Here is a 19,227-nt window from a genome sequence, read left to right as displayed (position 1 = left end):
TAGTTTAACTTGTTTAACTTTATCCTAATTCAAGAAAATCGTTTTATGCATTTTGTCCTCTGCCCTTCAGTTGAAATTGTTTAAAGGGGCCCTATTATGCTCATTTTCAGGTTCATATATGTACTGTGTGCCTCTACTGTGACATGTTTACAAGCTTTAATGTTCAAAAAGGTCTTTATTTTTCTCATAAAATGTGTTTGAGCGCTAGCCAATAGAAGTGCGAGTGTTACATAGTGACGTCACTATGTTACAGAAGTAAACACAAAATAGTCAAATGGTGGCCTCTCAAGCAGGGGAGTGAGTGTGTGGGAGAGAAACTCCCTCTGGAGGTCTCTGGGATTTTAGCCTCTGCAGACCATTTACATGCACACAAACCTATATAACACAATAGGGCCTTTTAATGAAAGGATCTCTTTATGACCACTACACAAGAACAGTAACAGGCCCCAACATGTCTTCTATTATCAATACCAGTGGCGAGCCGTCAGGGCCCTCTAGGCCCTCTGTGAGGGCCTAAGATATTCTAAAAAATAATATTTGAAAACATTAAAAAAAAAAATTGTTATATTGTTCATTAGTTTTATCAAAATAACTTGATTTAATTGTATGTAAAATAATATTTCCAAAGAAATAAATCCTTCGAATCTGCCTGTTCAGTTTCTGTTGGAATGTGAAGGGTTAAATGCCGTCTCTGCGAGTTCTCATTCATAACACTCCGTTCGATGTCTCACTATGGGATGCGCCTCATCGCAGAGCAAACAGAAGCATCAATCTCATTACGCCAATCCTGATTGGCTGGTGATCTTGACGTCAGCGTCAGGGAATTCACCCCCAATAAGTAGCTTGCGCCACAACGCATGCGTCATTCAAACACCTCTTCTCACTTCAGAGCACATCTCTACAGTAGCCAGGCTAGCTTAACTGTCCACAGACTGAACCCAAATACCCATTTCGGTCGACGGGCGCTCGCCGGCTACTCCTTCTGCTTCGCAGGAAGACGGTAGTACTAACGCTGTTAGTATTTAAAGTCTACCTCGCCCTTCTCTTACCCGAGAAAGTAAGGTAGGTCCGATTTTTCAAGCTAGCAGCACACCTGTTGCTAGCTCGCTCCCTCTCTACCGACACCACGGTAGCGAGGACGTTTTTTCTTTTCTCTTCTCCACGGAGGAGGAAAGGAATAAAGGAGCATACTGAGGCGCAATCGACAACCCCGGCTCATGCGGACATTGTGTCCGCTTCACCGTCAAGAGCCTCCGCCAACGGTTAGCACGACAAGCTAGCCTGTCGGAACAGGACCCCCCCCATGTCCACGGACCCGCCGGCCGGCAGTCAAGACACGGGGGTGTCCGCCACAGAGAGTGAACCCCTCGCCGTGTCGGTCTGGGGCTCATTATCTGCGATGGCCACAGAACCGGAATCCCGCGCCCTGGCAGGCCGGGATCCGGTAACGGCAAGACACGCGGGAACGGTTTACCGCGCTCCACCAAGCTGGGGCTCCCGGTTAGACCTCATCATGGTATCACCTGCGGAGGATGTCCTCGAGCTGGACTACGAGGAGGACGAAGAGGAGGATGCCCTGGCGTTCCTCCTGTCCGAGTCGGATGAACAAGAAGAGGACACCTTCATGTCATCGGCCCAGGCTGCAAAGCCTGGAGCGAGGGCTGCTCTCCCGGGCGATAGCACACCAGCTTCGCCCGGTCTGAGCATGGACCTGCAGGCCGTGTGCAAACGCGCTGCGGCCAGACTCAACGTCCCGTGGCCTGAAATGGCCAAGGAGACCTCCAGGTCCCGCTACGAGGGAAAACATCTTCCCCAAGCAGCGGGAAAAAAGAGGCAACTCCTTCCGGTCTTCCCGGAGATGTTGTAGAGGTGTCGGTCTCGTGGAGAGACCGGCCCTTCAGCAACAAGGTCCCAATCCAGGGTGCCTCCTCCCTAGACTGCGACAGAATGGAGAAGCTCGGCCTGCTCCGCATACCGCCCATGGAACTGCTGGTAGCGGCCCACCTTCTACCAAGGGTGGGCCCGTCACCGAGCAGGAACCCCACGCTGCCAGCAAAGTCGGACCGCTTTCAGTCCACAATGACTGAAAAGTCCTATAAAGCTGCAGCGTTGTCCGCCAGGGCCCTGAACGTGTCCTCGCTGCTAACCGCTTACCAATCGGAGCTCTGCGAGGACCTGTCGGGTAACCCGGGGGCAGCCACTCTGGACGAGATGGCAGCGGTCACGGACATTTGCCTCCGTGTCCAACGCTGCGCCGTCCAGGCCACGGGCAAGGTAATGGGGATCATGGTGGTGCAGGAAAGAGTGAGATGGCTCAACCTCACCAACCTCCCTGACCGAGAAAAGGAGGATGTGCTGGATATGCCCATCGTTTCCGAGGGAATTTTCGGCTCCGCTCTCGCCTCCATGCAAAGGAGGTGTGAGACGAAGAAGAAGGAGGACGAGGCCCTCCACCTCTGCCTCCCGCGAAGGGTCCAGCCGCTGCCTTCGCAGCAGCAGTCCTTCACCCAAGCTGCCTCGAACTCTGCTCGGTTTAAATCACCGGACAAGCAGAGGTCGCAGCCCACCCCGAGTCCCCAGCCCAGGCTGAAGACAAGGGCAAGCTGGCCTAGAAAATCTCCGGTTCCGGCTGCAGCTCAAGCTCAGCCAACCCAGAATGTCGGCCAGCAGTCGAGGAAGAAGAAGCGAGCGGCGTGACAGCCCCTCCTTCTCCCCTCTGTGACAGAGCTGGAAGTTCATTCCCCGGCTCTGAATGTGTTCCCGCCGCCTCGAGAGATACCTAAACACCATCCTCAAGTCCGCAAAAACACATGGCACACATTGGTTGATTCTTTTGTTATAAAACATTTGCCGCTGACGCATCCAGGCTTCAGGCCGAGGGTGCAGCTCAAAAAAATGAAAAGAAAATCAATAAAACCAATAAACAGCCCGCCAATTGTTCCCCTTTTGAGAGCAGCTACGGTATCTCTCAAAAGGCGGATTATTTTATTTTATTTTATTTATCCTTTATTTATCCAGGAATGTCCCATTGAGATACAAGATCTCTTCTTCCAGGGAGTCCTGACCAACACGGCACACAACAAGTTTCAACATAAAACAAAGGCATTAGTGACGGGTCTGTGAAGGCACCACGCGCAGTGCCGGCTGGGGCTTCAAGGGCACCTCCGTCACGCGCATGCGCAGTGCCGGCTGGAGCCGTAAGCGTGACATCTCAGCTGGCTCTAAGGAGCATACAGCAGGAGATACTCACGACATCTGCCTGGGCTTCTCAAAACAGTTATACTTTATCTGTTTTCACAAACCCAGAGAGAGTCAACCCATATTCTGGAGAGAGAGGTTCTCTCTCTCCTAGAAAGAAGGGTTTTATCTATAATGCCCACCGAGCGGAGTCAGATTACGCAGACAAATGTCCTCGTAAAGCACCTGCTCAACATGGGTCTCATAATAAAACTAAACCCCGCGTCGAGAGTATTGGTTATTATGTAATGCGTAGTGGCACTACACCCGACTTTTCTAGTACGGGACGCGCCTACGGGTGCTGTCCTTTCGCGGAAGGTGGTCACCACGGATGCATGTCAGACAGGCTGATAAGGTATTTACGAAGGTCGCCCGGTGAGGGGTCTCTGGAGCAGAGACCTCCAGCGGGCACACGTAAATCACCCGGAGCTTTTAGCGGTGTTCCCCACCCTAAAACGCTTCCTGCCTTCTCTCAGAGGACACCATGTCCTCGTGAGGACAGACAACACGATATTGTGTATGAACCGCAAGGGGAGGTTGCGTTGTCTCCAGTCACACACACTGGCACACAAACTGATCCCTTGGAGCGCCAGACGTCTCCTCTCTCTGAGAGCGACACAGGTACTGGGAGTGATGCACCGCGGGACAGAACTACTGTCCAGAGGTGCACCACTCTATGCAGACTGGACTCCACATCCCAGGATCGTGAGTCCGCTGTGGGTGCGTTACGGCAGAGCCGCGTTAAATCTGTTCGCATAAAGAAAAAATGCTCAATGACAGCTGTTCTCTTTAATGCACGATTTAAACGCACCATTAGGCGGGGACACACTCGTACACGATTGACCTCCGGGTCCTCTGTACGCGTTCCCACCCCTGGCTCTGATACCCCCAACTCTGGCCAGAGTCAAGGAGCAACGCCACACACTTACTCTGATGTTTCCGCCCTAGCCCGCAACGTACGGGCTGGCGGAGATATATCAGCTGTTGTGCGGGCAGCCGTGGCAGCCCCCACCACGCAGGGACAGATTGTCTCAGGCGGGGGGGGGCGATCCTTCACCCACGCCCAGAGCGCGGGGCACTATGGGCCTGACCCGTGAGTGGTACAACCTGAATACAGTGGGACTCCCTCAGAAGGTGATAAACACTATTCAGAGTGCGAGAGCTTCCTCCACCAGGTCTCTTTACGACTGTAAGTGGAGGGTGTTTGAGGAGTGGTGCCTTCAAGAAGGACACATCTCTTTTCAATGTCCTGTCGGGGTGATTTTATCATTTCTACAGGACTTGATCGAAAAACACAGAGCTTTCTCCACGATCAAGGTGTACCTGGCTGCTATTGCTGCATGCCATGTGGGCTTTTTGTCTGCCGTTCTATGAAGGGAGCGCGCAGGCTCCTCCCTGTCTCCAGGTCGCTGGTGCCCTTATGGGACCTGGCAGTGGTTTTAAATGGGCTCAAAATGACCCCATTTGAACCCCTGGAAGGAGCTGACATGAAACATATGTCACTCAAGACAGTGCTGTTACTGGCCCTGGCATCCGCTAAACGGGTCAGAGATATCCATGCACTGTCTGTACATCCTTCATGCACTCAGTTCGCCCCAGGGCAAACGAGAGTGTTGTTGAAACCCAACCCTGCCTTTACACCAAAGGTGGTTGGTTCGTGTACCCCAATTGACATTGAGGCATTTCCTCCGCCGCAGGTTTCCTCCGGGGAGCAGCAGCAGGATCTATTGTGTCCAGTCCGGGCTTTACACACATATATGGACATATCAAAGGAGCTTCGTCTTAATGACCAACTCTTCGTGTCCTGGGCTAACCCTCACAAGGGCAAGCCTGTTACTAAGCAACGGCTCTCCCACTGGATTGTGGAGGCAATTGCTTTGGCCTATACGAGTCAGAATTTGCAAGCACCTTCGGGTCTGCGGGCTCACTCGACTCGGGGCCTGGCTACGGAGTGTTATGGATGAGAACTATAGGTTACTTACGTAACCCCAGCCCTCAGAGTAACATGAAGTGAGATGTCTCACCAGACAGCCCTCCTTGCTAGGGTGAAGCAAGAAGAGGTGCTTATTTTGAATAATGCATGTGTTGTGGCGCAAGCTACTTATAGGGGGTGAATTCCCTGACGCTGACGTCAAGATCACCAGCCAATCAGGATTGGCGTAATGAGATTGATGTTTCTTTTTGCTCCGCGATGAGGCGCATCCCATAGTGAGACATCACACTTCATGTTACTCTGAGACCTGGGGTTACGTAAGTAACCTATAGTTATGTGAAGACGGGAGAGCTTGTTGGTCCCTCTCTACATTCACAGAGGGCCAGCTATAGTAACTCAACGAGAGTAATGTCAAATGACAGTACAATTGACCAATCATATCTTCCCACTAAATGGGCGGGCTTTATTTTCGCGGACTTTATGACAAGTTCCGCCCGCTGTGAGGTCTGTGCAGTGACGCGTCCTAAAACCCGGAAGTAAGCTTCGCTCGGATTCCCTCGACAAAAAGCAGTGGGATTTCTCCATAGGATTTTGGAAAATAGCTTGAAATAAGGTCTGTGGAAAATGAACCTGTTAGATAAATGCACGTTTTGTTCAGTCGGATAATATCCACATGTCTATCCTACTTTTATTATTTTCGAATCATAAATCTAATCGATAGATTTATGATCGATAGATTTATAATTAGCATAAGTTCGTTCATGATGGCTCACTTCAGTGATAGTGATGACATCGTTGCGAAATTATTAACCGAGTCATTTTCAAGATTGAGTTACAATGATAAACTGGAGTGGCAAAGGATCAGCTGAATGACCCGCAAGTGCTTCATCCAAAAGGACAGGAGGATGGACTTTGTGTTTCAGTGATTTATCATCAAAGGTAGGCCTAAGTCATTTTCAATGCCGACTTAAAGGAGACCTATCATGCTATATTTAAATGATATAGTGTATGACCATACCTATATAAGGTATATTTATACATTTTATTTTTCAAAATACCAAACAGATCATTTTTTAGACATGCCTCGTTTCGCTCATTTTCGCTCTATTCCAAGCCCGTCTTTGAAAATTCTGAGCAGCAGCTGACCACGCCCCCCTGCAGAAGAGCAGGCATGAGCCGGCGAGAGTCACGTTACCATGCTTGCTGTGATTACGAGTGTCGAATAAACATGTAATCTCAGAGCAATGCATGTGTTCAAGCATACTATCAATTTGATCCAGAAACTGACCCTGAAGCAGCAGAGGTTTTGGTGGAGGTGCAAAAATCTCGGTTGCAGCAGGACGTTTCTGAATGGTTAGCTGACAAGCTGTTGTCCCTATTTATTTTACTCTGTTACGATGCTTGCTCCTTATTCCGTTCATATTTTGGCTAATTAGCAAGAATGCAATGTGTACAGTTTGTAACGCAAAAACAGCGATATATATATATATATATTTATAAAGGGAGACATTCATATTGTCAGCATATATACAATGGCCTCATTGCGTTTAATAGTTTACAGTCCTTTTCTTCCAACATCGTGCAACAACCGTTGGAAAGTTGAATAACTTAGGATGATAAAAAGTATAACTCCAACAACACCTCAGTTGTCAGCAATGTGTGTAGTTTCATGTGTTTTTAAAAGCTCAGTTATTGACTTCTTTGTGCAAATTGAGCCACGATGCCTTCTGAACGGAGAATTTGTGCTGCATGGAGATACCACAGGTAACATTTTTGATAGCTTTACTAAGTTGTCTGTTTAAATACATTTTTCACATGTCATTCAATATATGTTTATCACAATGTGTCAAGACGGATGCAGTAACTTGAGGACTCTGTAACCTGTATGGTGGACCATCCTGGATTGGAGCCTGTGTGCCTAAATGTGTTCTCCCTGCAGAATGCGTTGAATATTTACAGAGCTGAACATGGTGGACTACAGTTGAGGCAAATAGAGCAGTGAGTGGTTTGTTTGTTTTGACTGAAATTGTAAAACGAATGCTAATATTGTTCATGGAAATAAATACTGGTGTATATGGCTTTATGCAATCTTTCATTCTGTCAACACAGCAATGGCATAACACACCCATGTGTACGACAAAAAGGTCCACACACACAACCTTATGCTTTTGAAATCAGAATATTCTTTACCCATCCAAACATGAATAATCACGACACATTTTGATATCAACTTGGAACTTTATTGTCAAAATCAACGGTTAAAAAAACCCATACAAAAAACCTAAATGTAGCCTACTTGTATTTTGTATAAATGACACTAAATATCTTTACAAAAGCTTTGTGAGCTGGTGCTGGGGCTTCCTTGGACGCAGGATCAGAGTGGTGATTCCGGCCTGCGTTGTCCTCAGGATACGCAGGGAGTTTCCTGATCCGTGAAATGTCGATGTTGGGTTCAGACAGCAGCCAAATTGAACCGTGTAGCATACCCGGCGATGACCTCCTCCCTGTCAGGTCGCTCATAATGGTGCAGGGTCCACAAAGACTTGGTCGAAGATGAGGTCCATCAAGTTGGCCACGTAGGGCTGTGCAATGGTAAAAAAAGCACAACAAAAAATGTGGTTTAGATTAGTATATGCATGTAAAAAACTGAAACTTCTTTCTAATTTTTGTATTTTATATTTGTAAATAGTTGTATAATAAATATTTTAAACACTTACGGAATGTGGGGTCAGTCTTTACTGGTTTTGCTCTGCATTCTCCCTTCCTGGCCTTTGGGAACTGCAGTTTATACAGAGGGTTTCCAGTGGATGTAGTGGCTTGTGCACGCTCAGCGTTTTCATTGTAGTGCAGGGCTGCCAGGTACAGTCTTTCATTTCCGCCATGATAAAAAAAAATGTAAATAATAGCAAAGGATGTACAAATTGTCAGTAATTAGTAAGTATGTGAGGTGCTGGCCTGTAAAGAAGAACACATAGTTAGAACAAAATCATCTCAACTTAGTATTCAGGATGAGAAAATACTATTTGGATAAATATAGTCTGCAATCCCAAAAGATGGGGCTAAAACTCTCTATTTAGCAAAACTCTCTATTTAGCAAAGCTCTTTGCTTAGCCTTTTCCAATCTGAGTTAGTTTTGAACCGTAACGTGCATGCTGTGTTTCTGACTCAATGCAGATGATGTGTTGGAGAGGGGCTGAGCTCAGTAGACTGACTGTAATGAGTGCTAGCCACTAATTAGCCTGTTGCTAGAGGTAAGGCCTTGTCAACAACAACAGACCAACGGGGCTTTAGCTCAGTTTTACTCGTGGTGTGTGTCCCCCCTCGCATACATACACAGTGTTGTATCCTAACACACCCCCATTTATATTCATGTGCGCAAACAAGTAAACACACAAAAGCTTTTACATATAACGCTGCAAAACACGGCATGTCTCATTAGCGTAGCGTAGCTTAGCTTACAGATCGATGATATCTGATCGTTCTTACAGACTACAATCACAAAAGCGTTTACATATAACGCTGGAAAAAATGGCACTTGCCTACAGAAGATTACATTTGTTATTATAACTTACTCAATATGATTGTAGAGGATACAAAATACTAATAAATAGGAGAATAAATACTTGTGTTATCGCCTAGGGCGTGGCTTTACAGCCTTCACACAGATCGCCATTACGGCAGTATGTCTGAACATGTTAGCAAATGCCTGATAATTCAAATGACAAAGCAAAGACTGCGGAGCGCACAAAATAAAATGCTACAAAAATATATAAACACCTAACCGATTACTATTTGGGTTTGAGGCGACATTGATACGGCGAAGCTACATGCTACATGCTACAAGCTAGAGATAGCTTTATCAGGAAAAACACCGCTAAATAAAAACTTACAGCTTCAAAATTGGATGTGTCCTCACTGGCCTGGTCCCAGATGGTTGGTATTGATCCCGGGTTTAGCATTAGTTTGGAGGCATATCCGTTTATGAACTTGGAAGTTCATAAACATGTCCGTGGTCAAATGTTTGGAACACACAAACAGAAATCTGCCGTGGTCTTCTGGCACATGTCCCTTGTAAATGAAGTCTAGCCACAGATTCATTTATTTTTCCACTGATGGCATTGCATGCAGTCCCCTGTCCCGAGTCTTGCAGCCAACAACAGCACAACGTTTAACTGGCTTAGACATCCTGGCAAGAGCAGGCAAAAACACAGATGTGACTGGGGTGTTGATTATTTAGCCTGCCGATAGCCTATATGCGAATGAGAGGTTTGGCAATGCACGTGGCCGTGGCTCATTCCCCTGATAGGTGGAGAGTTGACCAATAAGCGGAGCACTTCTTTGTGACGTAGAAAAGTATTGGAATCTGGATCCGTTTTTTTCAGATCCGTTGCAGCCCCTTTTTTAGAGATTTGGCGAAGGAGGAAAATAGAGAGGGTTGTGTTTTCTGACACTTGGTGAGTTCCCTGGAACACCGGGGACACATATTCATGTATAAAAGATGTACAAAGGTGCATTTTGCATGATAGGTCCCCTTTAATTCATTTGTAATTGTTACTTGGCTGTGGGCGCCCTGTCATGATAGGTGTTTATATAAATGGTGTTGTTCTGTGTGGTAGAGGGTCGCTGTCATTGATGCGTTTTGCACCCCGGACCACTGTTTTGATATTCCGCTGTGACGTAATATCTCTTCTTTTTTTTCGAGGGAAGGGGGGTCAGAGGGCCTAGGTATAAAAGTCACGGCTCGCCACTGATCAATACATGTTATTTACTTTACGAGAGAAAAATGCTTATGTTTGCTTTCAACTGTCAAACTACTGGCTCACAGTTAGGATTTATAAACCTGACATTTGGTGACGAGCAGGTGGTAACTGCAGTCTCTGAGTTCACACACAGCAACTGTATATACAGAGGAGTGTGTGAGGACAGTATATTGTGGCAGATGGACAGTGTGAGCTCCTGGACATCAGCCAAACTTCACACACAAACACAGTGAGGGAGCTGAACACATAATCACAGTTATCAGTCAGAGAGCTGGAGTCGGTCCAGAGTGAGTCTAGGCAGGTCAGGATGCCAGCTTCAAATCGTGTGTGTGTGTGTGTGTGTGTGTGTGTGTGTGTGTGTGTGTGTGTGTGTGTGTGTGTGTGTGTGTGTGTGTGTGTGTGTGTGTGTGTGTGTGTGTGTGTGTGTGTGTGTGTGTGTGTGTGTGTGTGTGTGTGTGTGTGTGTGTGTGTGTACTATCCAGCTGGTGGGAACCTGAATAATAACTAAGCTGTTGGCAGAAAGTAATTAATGAGGCCTGTTAAGCTATTGGCAAGCTAGCTGTGTAGCAGTCAACTGCTTTTATTATATTTAACTTTTTTTCTGTCATTAACAAGCAGCAACCTGAATTCATGTGAAGGTGCCAACAACGTGCATTCTTTCTGATGGCAACAGAGGGCTACTGGTGCAAATATAAAGTCTGATTGTCTAGAAGTCTATGTGAAAATAAGATAAGATAAGACTTTATTCATCCCGAAGGAAATTGTTGTGCCAGAGTAACAGTAACAGTAACGAAATACAACAAACACAATAAACACAGCAGAAAACGAGCAATCAAACATCCACCGACAACATGAAACATAGAAACATAGAAACATAGATGGTCACACAATCAATGCAATCATTATTAGCAGTATTCAGTAGTTTTCAGTAGTTAGTAGTGCAACAATTAAATCATAGTGGCAGTTACGTAATTGCACATTATCATAGCATTATTAATAATAATATACTAATAATAATAATATAATATAATATTGCACATAGTTATATATAGCTGTGAGTGTAATTGCAAGAATGTTAATTATATAGATATATTGCACATAGTGTTGGTGTGGAAGTTCTCAGTGCCCTTTACTTAGGGGTGAAGAGTTAAAGAGTTTGATGGCCACTGGGAGGAAAGACCTCCTGTGGCGCTGTGTGGTGGTTATCGGTGATCTCAGCCTGTGGCTGAAAGTGCTCCGGTAGGAAACCAGCATGGCATGCAGGGGGTGAGACCCGTTGTCCAGAATGCCGAAATTACTAACTTCTTACCCCAGTAAGCAATGAGTTATACCTCAGTGAACATTTTGTAAATTAGTTTATGGGCTTAATCACTGTTCTGACTCTTGGTCAATAGAGAATGATATTCATTTTGTAAATTATTGTGCCTTTTAGAGGTAAATAGACTCTAAAGCAGGTTACGTTGTGACTGACAATTTGACTTTGGTGCTCTTCTTGTTCACTTATTAGAACTTAAACCCTTAGCGGGTTTTTATTCCATTAAAGTTAAAAGTAACATTTTGGTCAATCATGTTTTTTTAAGCATTTGTGTAATGGCAATTTACATGACCCAATGTCCTCTTTGCTGTTACCATCAGTAGAAAACAAAATGGTAAAAGTGATCTTACGCAGACAAGATCCCACAATGGCTCCTACAATGTGGTTGTGTTTAGCTCCACCCTCTCGAGTCCCCTCTGGTTTAAAAGCCAAGATGGCGACTGTCAGAATGTCAAACTAATGTTATACAGTTCATGATCCGTAAGAAATTCGGTAGTAAAGGATGTAATCAGTTCTAAATTGAGTGACAGGTAGCCTACTTGAGTACACAGATGAATACTACATTTATAACTTTTTGGGAGCTTTCCATTATATCTTTAATTGTATATCAGTGGACAGGGTTGGCACGGCAAAACTCCTTAAATAACTCATGTTCTTAGTGATTTTTGTAAACACTGCTGAAAAAAACACTGCTTCCATGTAGTATGTAAACAACGCACAAATAACTACCTAACTATAATGTGACAGAGGTCGGCTGTGGTGAAGAACTCTGGGAACTACCACCTGACTCTAGTATTCCTCAGATGTCTTTCAGCTCATGAATTTACGGCCTGCAACTTTGAGTGTCTCTTACTGCTCACATTAACCTCCACTTCAACAGCTGTTCTAAAGGCCCTGACACACCAACCAGATTTTGGGAGTCAGAGGCTGTCGGGCATTCGCGGCGCCGTAGTCAGGTTGGTGTGTCCCGCACCGTCGACCGTGACACGCCTTATTTGGACTGCCAGACCCGATGCATGGCCGATTCAACATGTTGAATCGGCCATGCATCGGGTCTGGCAGTCGGACCAAATAATCACTCTGATTGGCTGTTCAGCTAGCAAATCAGTGCATGAGAAGCGAAGCGGAAGTGAGGGACGTAAACAAACGATTTAAGAAGGCACACACAGACTGCTATTCATTTTCATCTCATCATGGCGATCTGGAATGATGCAAACGAAGACCTGCTCATCACCTTGATCCAGGAGAGGCCAGCTCTGTATGATATTACGGAGAAAAGATACTCTTCTTCTTCTCTGTCTTCCGGTTGTTGCCTCTTTTGAATGACGAATACACACTACCGCCGCCTGCTGGTAAGGAGAGTTATTGCCACTCACGCACTGAAGTCGGTGCGGTGTGTTCCCGTGCGACACATGGCCAAAACGCAGGAGAACACGGCCAGGCAACAGCCGACTTCAGCTTTGGCTAGTCCTCTGGTGACTGCTTGGTGTGTCAGGGCCTTTAGGGAAAACAAACAGTGATGAACCCTGTTCATGGTGCCTGCTCAGCAACAAGCAACAGAACACATACAATAAGAACGCCTGGTGGAGAACATGGACCATTTCACAGCTCAAGTCACATTTTAACGTAAACATCACTCCAAATGACTGCAAATGTTGCCTCTGTTGGGATGAAATACTTTGTACTTAAAATACTCCACTATGAGTAACATTTCAAAATGTTAATTAATGGGGCCCTATTATGCTCATTTTCAGGTTCATATTTGTATGCTGTGCCTCTACTGTGACATGTTCACATACTTTAAAGTTAGGTCAAAAGGTCTTTATTGTTCTCATACTGCCTGTGCTTTAGCACCTCTTTTCACCCTCTGTCTGAAACCAGAGCCCAGTCTGCTCTGATTGGTTAGCTGGCCAGCTCTGTTGTGATTGGTCAACTGCTTGGAAATGTCTCATCCCTTAACAACAATGAAGTGAAGTATATAGGCCTAGTACTTGCCTGTAATTAAATGTAATGAAGTTGAAGTATAACATGGCAGCAAATCGAAATGATAAGTAGCTCAAAAGTATACCCCTCCGGAGTTGGTTGACGCGCATAACTTACGTAATTAATCATATATTTTCGATTATAAGGAGTAGAAATATGATTAAGATATCCGCGGAATCGCTGGAAGGGTAGCTTTCCAGCGGTATCTCCTGTGAGACTGTAACCAGGGCACAGCAGCCAATATGGCCGCTCAAAGCAGCTTGACTTTACACTGTGTGGGATTGGTGGATTCGTGTGTCCGTCAAGGAAATCTCGGCCGGCAGCCATGATGATCTGAAATGACCAATGGACATCTAGAAATCACTAAGGACCTACCCACCAAGTAAAAAAATACATAAACCACGTGTCTCCCATTAGTTTATGTGGGTCCTTCTCAGGTCGTTTAAATAGAATCCTTAGAGGCTTCTCAATACTCAAATTTCCCCTCCTCGACTCCTCGGTCCTCCGGTAGTGACCCGGAAATGAATTTCAGCTTGCCATTTCGAAGGACATCTCATTTCTCTAAATGCACACCGAGGTTGCGTTCCGATAATCCAAAAATCAGCTCTTAAATTCTAACTCTATCTCCTATTCCTTGACCTCTGGGTGAAACGTCACGGGGTTAAGGGATAGTAGATAGGAGAATTCAAAAGGACTTAGGAGAAGAGACTTCGGTAATTTATAGAATCTGAATGCACTTTCACTATCCGACGTGTTTATGATGCGCCAGAGGACTTCATAAATATGCGTCTGCTGCTGTGGGGGAACTATGGAAACTACAGTTTTCTATACAACCGACTACATGGATGTTTAATAAGAATGAGGGACTACTGTAAACCTCTCTGAAGAACCAGCACCTTACCGTGGTAGAGAGGTTTGTGTGCCCTGATGAACCTGGGGGCTGTGTTGTCTGGAACCTTGTGTTCCTGGTAGGGTCTCCCGTGGCAAATTGGTCTCAGGCAAGGGGCCAGACTAAGATTGGTTCAAAAGACCTCATGAAAGAAAAACCAAGAAGTGAGGATACCCGGCCCGGAGGAAGCCCGGGGTCCCTTTCTGGAGCCAGGCCCAGAAGGAGGACTCGTTAGCGAGCGTCTGGTGGCCGGGCTTGCCCAGCCCGAAAAGGCAACATGGGCAACACCTCCGCTTCTCCGTCCCGCGGGCCCACCACCTACGGGAAACAACGATGGGGTCGGGTGCGCTGCCAGAAGGGTGGCAGTGAAAGCGGAGGGTCTCGACGGACCAGACCCGGGCGGCAGAAGCTGGCTTTGGGGACATGGAACGGGGGGGGAAGGAGCCGGAGCTTGTGCGGGAGGTGGAGCGTTACCAGTTGGATCTGGTTGGGCTCGCCTCTACGCACAGCGTCGGCTCTGGAACCTTACTTCTGGATAGGGGTTGGACTCTATTCTTCTCCGGAGTTGCTCAAGGTGTGAGTTGCCGGGCGGGTGTGGGGATACTCACAAGTCCCCGGTTAGGTGCTTCGTTGTTGGAGTTTACCCCAGTGGACGAGAGGGTCGCCTCCCTACGCCTGCGGGTTATGGGGGGGGGAAACTCTGACTGTTGTGTGTGCTTATGCACCCAACAGCAGTTCACAGTATACGGCCTTCTTGGAGACCCTGGAAAGAGTCCTGTATGGGGCTCCTGAAGGGGACTATTTAATCTTGCTGGGAGACTTCAACGCACATGTGGGCAATGATGGAGACACTTGGAGGGGCGTGATTGGGAGGAACGGCCCCCCTGATCTGAACCGGAGTGGTGGTTTGTTACTGGACTTCTGTGCTAGTCATGGATTGGCCATAACAAACACCATGTTCGAACATAAGGATGCTCATAAGTGTACGTGGTACCAGAGCACCCTAGGCAGAAGGTCCATGATCGATTTCGTTATCGTATCATCGGACCTGAGGCCGTATGTTTTGGACACTCGGGTAAAGAGAGGGGCGGAGTTGTCAACTGATCACCATCTGGTGGTGAGTTGGGTCGAGTGGCGGGGGAAGCCTCTGGATAGACCTGGTAAGCCCAAACGTGTAGTTCGGGTGAACTGGGAACGTCTGGAGGAGGCCCAAGTTCAGGAGGCCTTCAACTCACACCTCCGGCGGAGCTTTTCAGGCATTCCTGTGGAGGTTGGGGACATTGAACCAGAGTGGTCGGTGTTCAAAGCCTCTATTGCCGAAGCCGCGGTGGGGAGCTGTGGTCTCAAGGTCCTAGGTGCCTCAAGGGGCGGTAACCCTCGAACCTCCTGGTGGACACCGGTGGTCAGGGAAGCCGTCCGACTGAAGAAGGAGGCCTTCAGGGATTTGTTATCCCGGGGGACTCCCGAGGCAGTTGCAAGGTACCGACAGGCCCGAAGGGCAGCAGCCTCATCCGTGGCCGAGGCAAAGCAGCGGGTGTGGGAGAAGTTTGGAGAAGACATGGAGAAGGACTTTCGGGCAGCACCAAAGTTATTCTGGAAAACTGTCCGACACCTCAGGAGGGGGAAGCAGGGAACCATCCAAGCTGTGTACAGTAAGGATGGGACGTTGTTGACCTCAACTGATGGAGTGTTGGGGCGTTGGAAGGAACACTTTGAGGAACTCCTGAACCCGACAACTCCGCCCTCTATGTTAGAGGCAGAGCTGGAGTATGACGGGGGATCAACGCCAATCTCCCGGGGGGAGGTCACTGAGGTCGTCAAACAACTCCACAGTGGCAAAGCCCCGGGGGTGGATGAGATCCGCCCGGAAATGCTGAAGGCTCTGGGTGTTGAGGGACTGTCATGGTTGACACGTCTCATCAACGTTGCGTGGAAGTCAGAAACAGTACCGAAGGAGTGGCATACCGGGGTGGTGGTTCCCCTTTTTAAAAATGGGGATCAGAGGGGTGTGCCAATTACAGAGGCATCATACTACTCAGCCTCCCCGGGAAAGTGTACTCCAAGGTACTTGAAAGGAGGGTCAGGCCGATTGTCGAACCTCAGATTGAGGAGGAACAATGCGGATTCCGTCCTGGTCGTGGAACGACGGATCAGCTTTTTACTCTCGCAAGGATCCTGGAGGGGGCCTGGGAGTACGCTTATCCGGTCTACATGTGTTTTGTAGACTTGGAGAAGGCGTATGACCGAGTTCCCAGGGAGTTACTGTGGGAGGTGCTGCGGGAGTATGGGGTGAGGGGGTCTCTACTCAGGGCCATCCAATCTCTGTACTCCCAAAGCGAGAGCTGTGTCCGGGTCCTCGGCAGTAAGTCGGACCCATTTCCGGTGAGGGTTGGCCTCCGCCAGGGTTGCGCTTTGTCACCAATCCTGTTTGTAATATACATGGATCGGATTTCGAGGCGTAGTCGTGGGGGAGGGGGTCTGCAGTTCGGTGGACTAAGGATTGCACCACTGCTTTTTGCAGATGATGTGGTTCTGATGGCTTCATCGGTCTGCGACCTTCAGCACTCACTGGATCGGTTCGCAACCGAGTGTGAAGCGGCTGGGATGAGGATCAGCACCTCCAAATCTGAGGCCATGGTTCTCAGCAGGAAACCGATGGACTGTCCACTCCAAGTAGGGAATGAGTCCTTACCCCAAGTGAAGGAGTTCAAGTATCTCGGGGAGGGAACAATGGAGCGTTAGATGGGCCGGAGAATCGGAGCAGCGGGAGCGGTACTGCAGTCGCTTTACCGCACCGTTGTGACGAAAAGGGAGCTGAGCCAGAAGGCAAAGCTCTCTGTCTACCGGGCCATTTTCGTTCCTACCCTCACCTATGGTCATGAAGGATGGGTCATGACCGAAAGAACGAGATCGCGGATACAAGCGGCCGAGATGGGTTTTCTCCGCAGGGTGGCTGGTGTCTCCCTTAGAGATAAGGTGAGAAGTTCGGTCATCAGGGAGGGACTCGGAGTTGAGCCGCTCCTCCTTCGCGTCGAAAGGAGCCAGTTGAGGTGGTTCGGGCACCTAGTTAGGATGCCCCCTGGGCGCCTCCCTAGGGAGGTGTTCCAGGCACGTCCAGCTGGGAAGAGACCAAGGGGTAGACCTAGGACCAGGTGGAGGGAATATATCTCTTTGCTGGCCTGGGAGCGCCTTGGGATCCCCCAGTCAGAGCTGGTTGATGTGGCCAGGGAAAAGAAAGTTTGGGGCTCTCTGCTGGAACTGCTACCCCCGCGACCCGACCACGGATAAGCGGGAGAAGATGGATGGATGGATGGACTACTGTAAACTCATCTAGAGACTCTGCACCGTGCTCTGATGCTGTTGTTTTATGCTTTATGAACGTGGACAACAGAGAAACATATTCTTCATGACCAAAGTTGTAATTGAAATAAAAAAGGAAAGTGAAATGTATGCTCCTCACCCTCTCCCTCTGGTCCACATTAATACAAATGATCCCAATATGTATGATTGTATGAAAATATCTTAAAATCAATACAAATGTATTTATTATAAATGTTAGTCCTTACCATCTATCACTGTGTATATCACCATTCAAACATCTTTTAAAAGTTGAACAAACCCCACACAGCTCAGTGAAATGGTGACTTTATTTGACGATTTCAGTAAAAACTAATGTTCATATTTCTCTTTTTGATTATAATACTGATGAACGTTCAAAACAAAGCACTTTGGCAAGTTACCACTTACGTTTTAAAATGCTTAATAAGCACCGTAACTTTCATGATAGCCTATAACTTCTCCGTCATAATCGTTTGTTTCCGTGAACGGCCGACTGTTGTGTGATGCCAAATGCTGCGGCTGCAAAACATTGTTGGGCAGCATTTTCTCCTCTCCTTTCGGTTAGGGAGGTCCAGTGGTTCCTAAGCTAAAGGAGGTTATAAAGGAAGTTTGAAACCTCCTTTCCTTTCATTTAGAGAATTGGAACGGCACTTATCATGGCTGCCACTGACGTACTTCCGGGTCATTTCACTTGGTTAGGAAGGTTCCTAAGCTAAAGACTACTGGAACGCAACCCGAGGATCGAGCGTCGAGGAGGCTCTCTGGAGGATCAATGACAGCTCTGCATGCATCCCCTGGATATTATTTTAGAAACTGCTTTCATCGCGTCGCGATGTTTCAAGAGAGAACAGCTTTGAGGTCCTTGCAGAAAGCAGAGCAGTGTGTATAATATATATATCACTCAGTATAACAGGCCTACTCTCTTTATTTGCTGTAGTTTAGTAGATATCTACAAACAAAGAGTCGATATTTTTCTAAGACCATTTAGTGCTTCACATAATAAAATACACAATGGCTGTAGCCTGATTATGCTTTAGGAGCTGTAGGTGTGTGTGGTACAGTGTGTAGGTGTGTGTTGTACAGTGCGCAGATGCGGCGGACAGACGGATCTGAGTTGGTTTGGTGTCCTCTGCTTACTTTTACTACTTGTAAATAAAACGTTTGGCCCGTAATTTCAATTCCCCATTTCAGCGACCAGAGAGAGGGGGGGGATATATCCAGTCTCTGATTGTGTTACGTTATTATGAGAGTGCTCTCATACTTTAAATTGTATATATTTATATAATTTTTTTTGTGTGTGTGTGTCCGCATCTGTAGCCTGTTATTTTCTCATTATACCGCACTCTCAATGAATTCAAAGTAAATATATAAGTGGTCATGAACACATCTGTCCATCAGACAGAGGGCTGCTGTGCCTCCTGTCATCATTAATGGACGTGTAGAGCCGATGAATGGGAGTCGGAGGCGGTGTGTTCAGTATGGAACTCCACACTTTAATATCAAAGAACATTCAGACAGGTAAGACATTAGCTTGTTACTCGTTGTGAAGCTAGCATGAATGAACCTAGCTTCCGGTGCCCTCTCTAACGGGTCTGTGTTGCAACACAATAACCTGAGGTGAATTATGTCCTATCACGTGGCACCACACAAGCCCCCCAGAATTTACATGTAAACAAAGTCTGTGCGGCGGGGAGGAACGACGCGCCGACCCCCACGACTCCTGAGCACGGGAGCCGGAGAAGCGACATCCGCCTGTGCGGCCCCCGGAAGA

Source organism: Pseudochaenichthys georgianus, chromosome 3 (assembly GCF_902827115.2).
Source record: "Pseudochaenichthys georgianus chromosome 3, fPseGeo1.2, whole genome shotgun sequence".
Taxonomy (NCBI): domain Eukaryota; kingdom Metazoa; phylum Chordata; class Actinopteri; order Perciformes; family Channichthyidae; genus Pseudochaenichthys; species Pseudochaenichthys georgianus.
The sequence above is the reverse complement of the archived record's forward strand: the minus strand, read 5'-3'. Positions refer to the sequence as shown.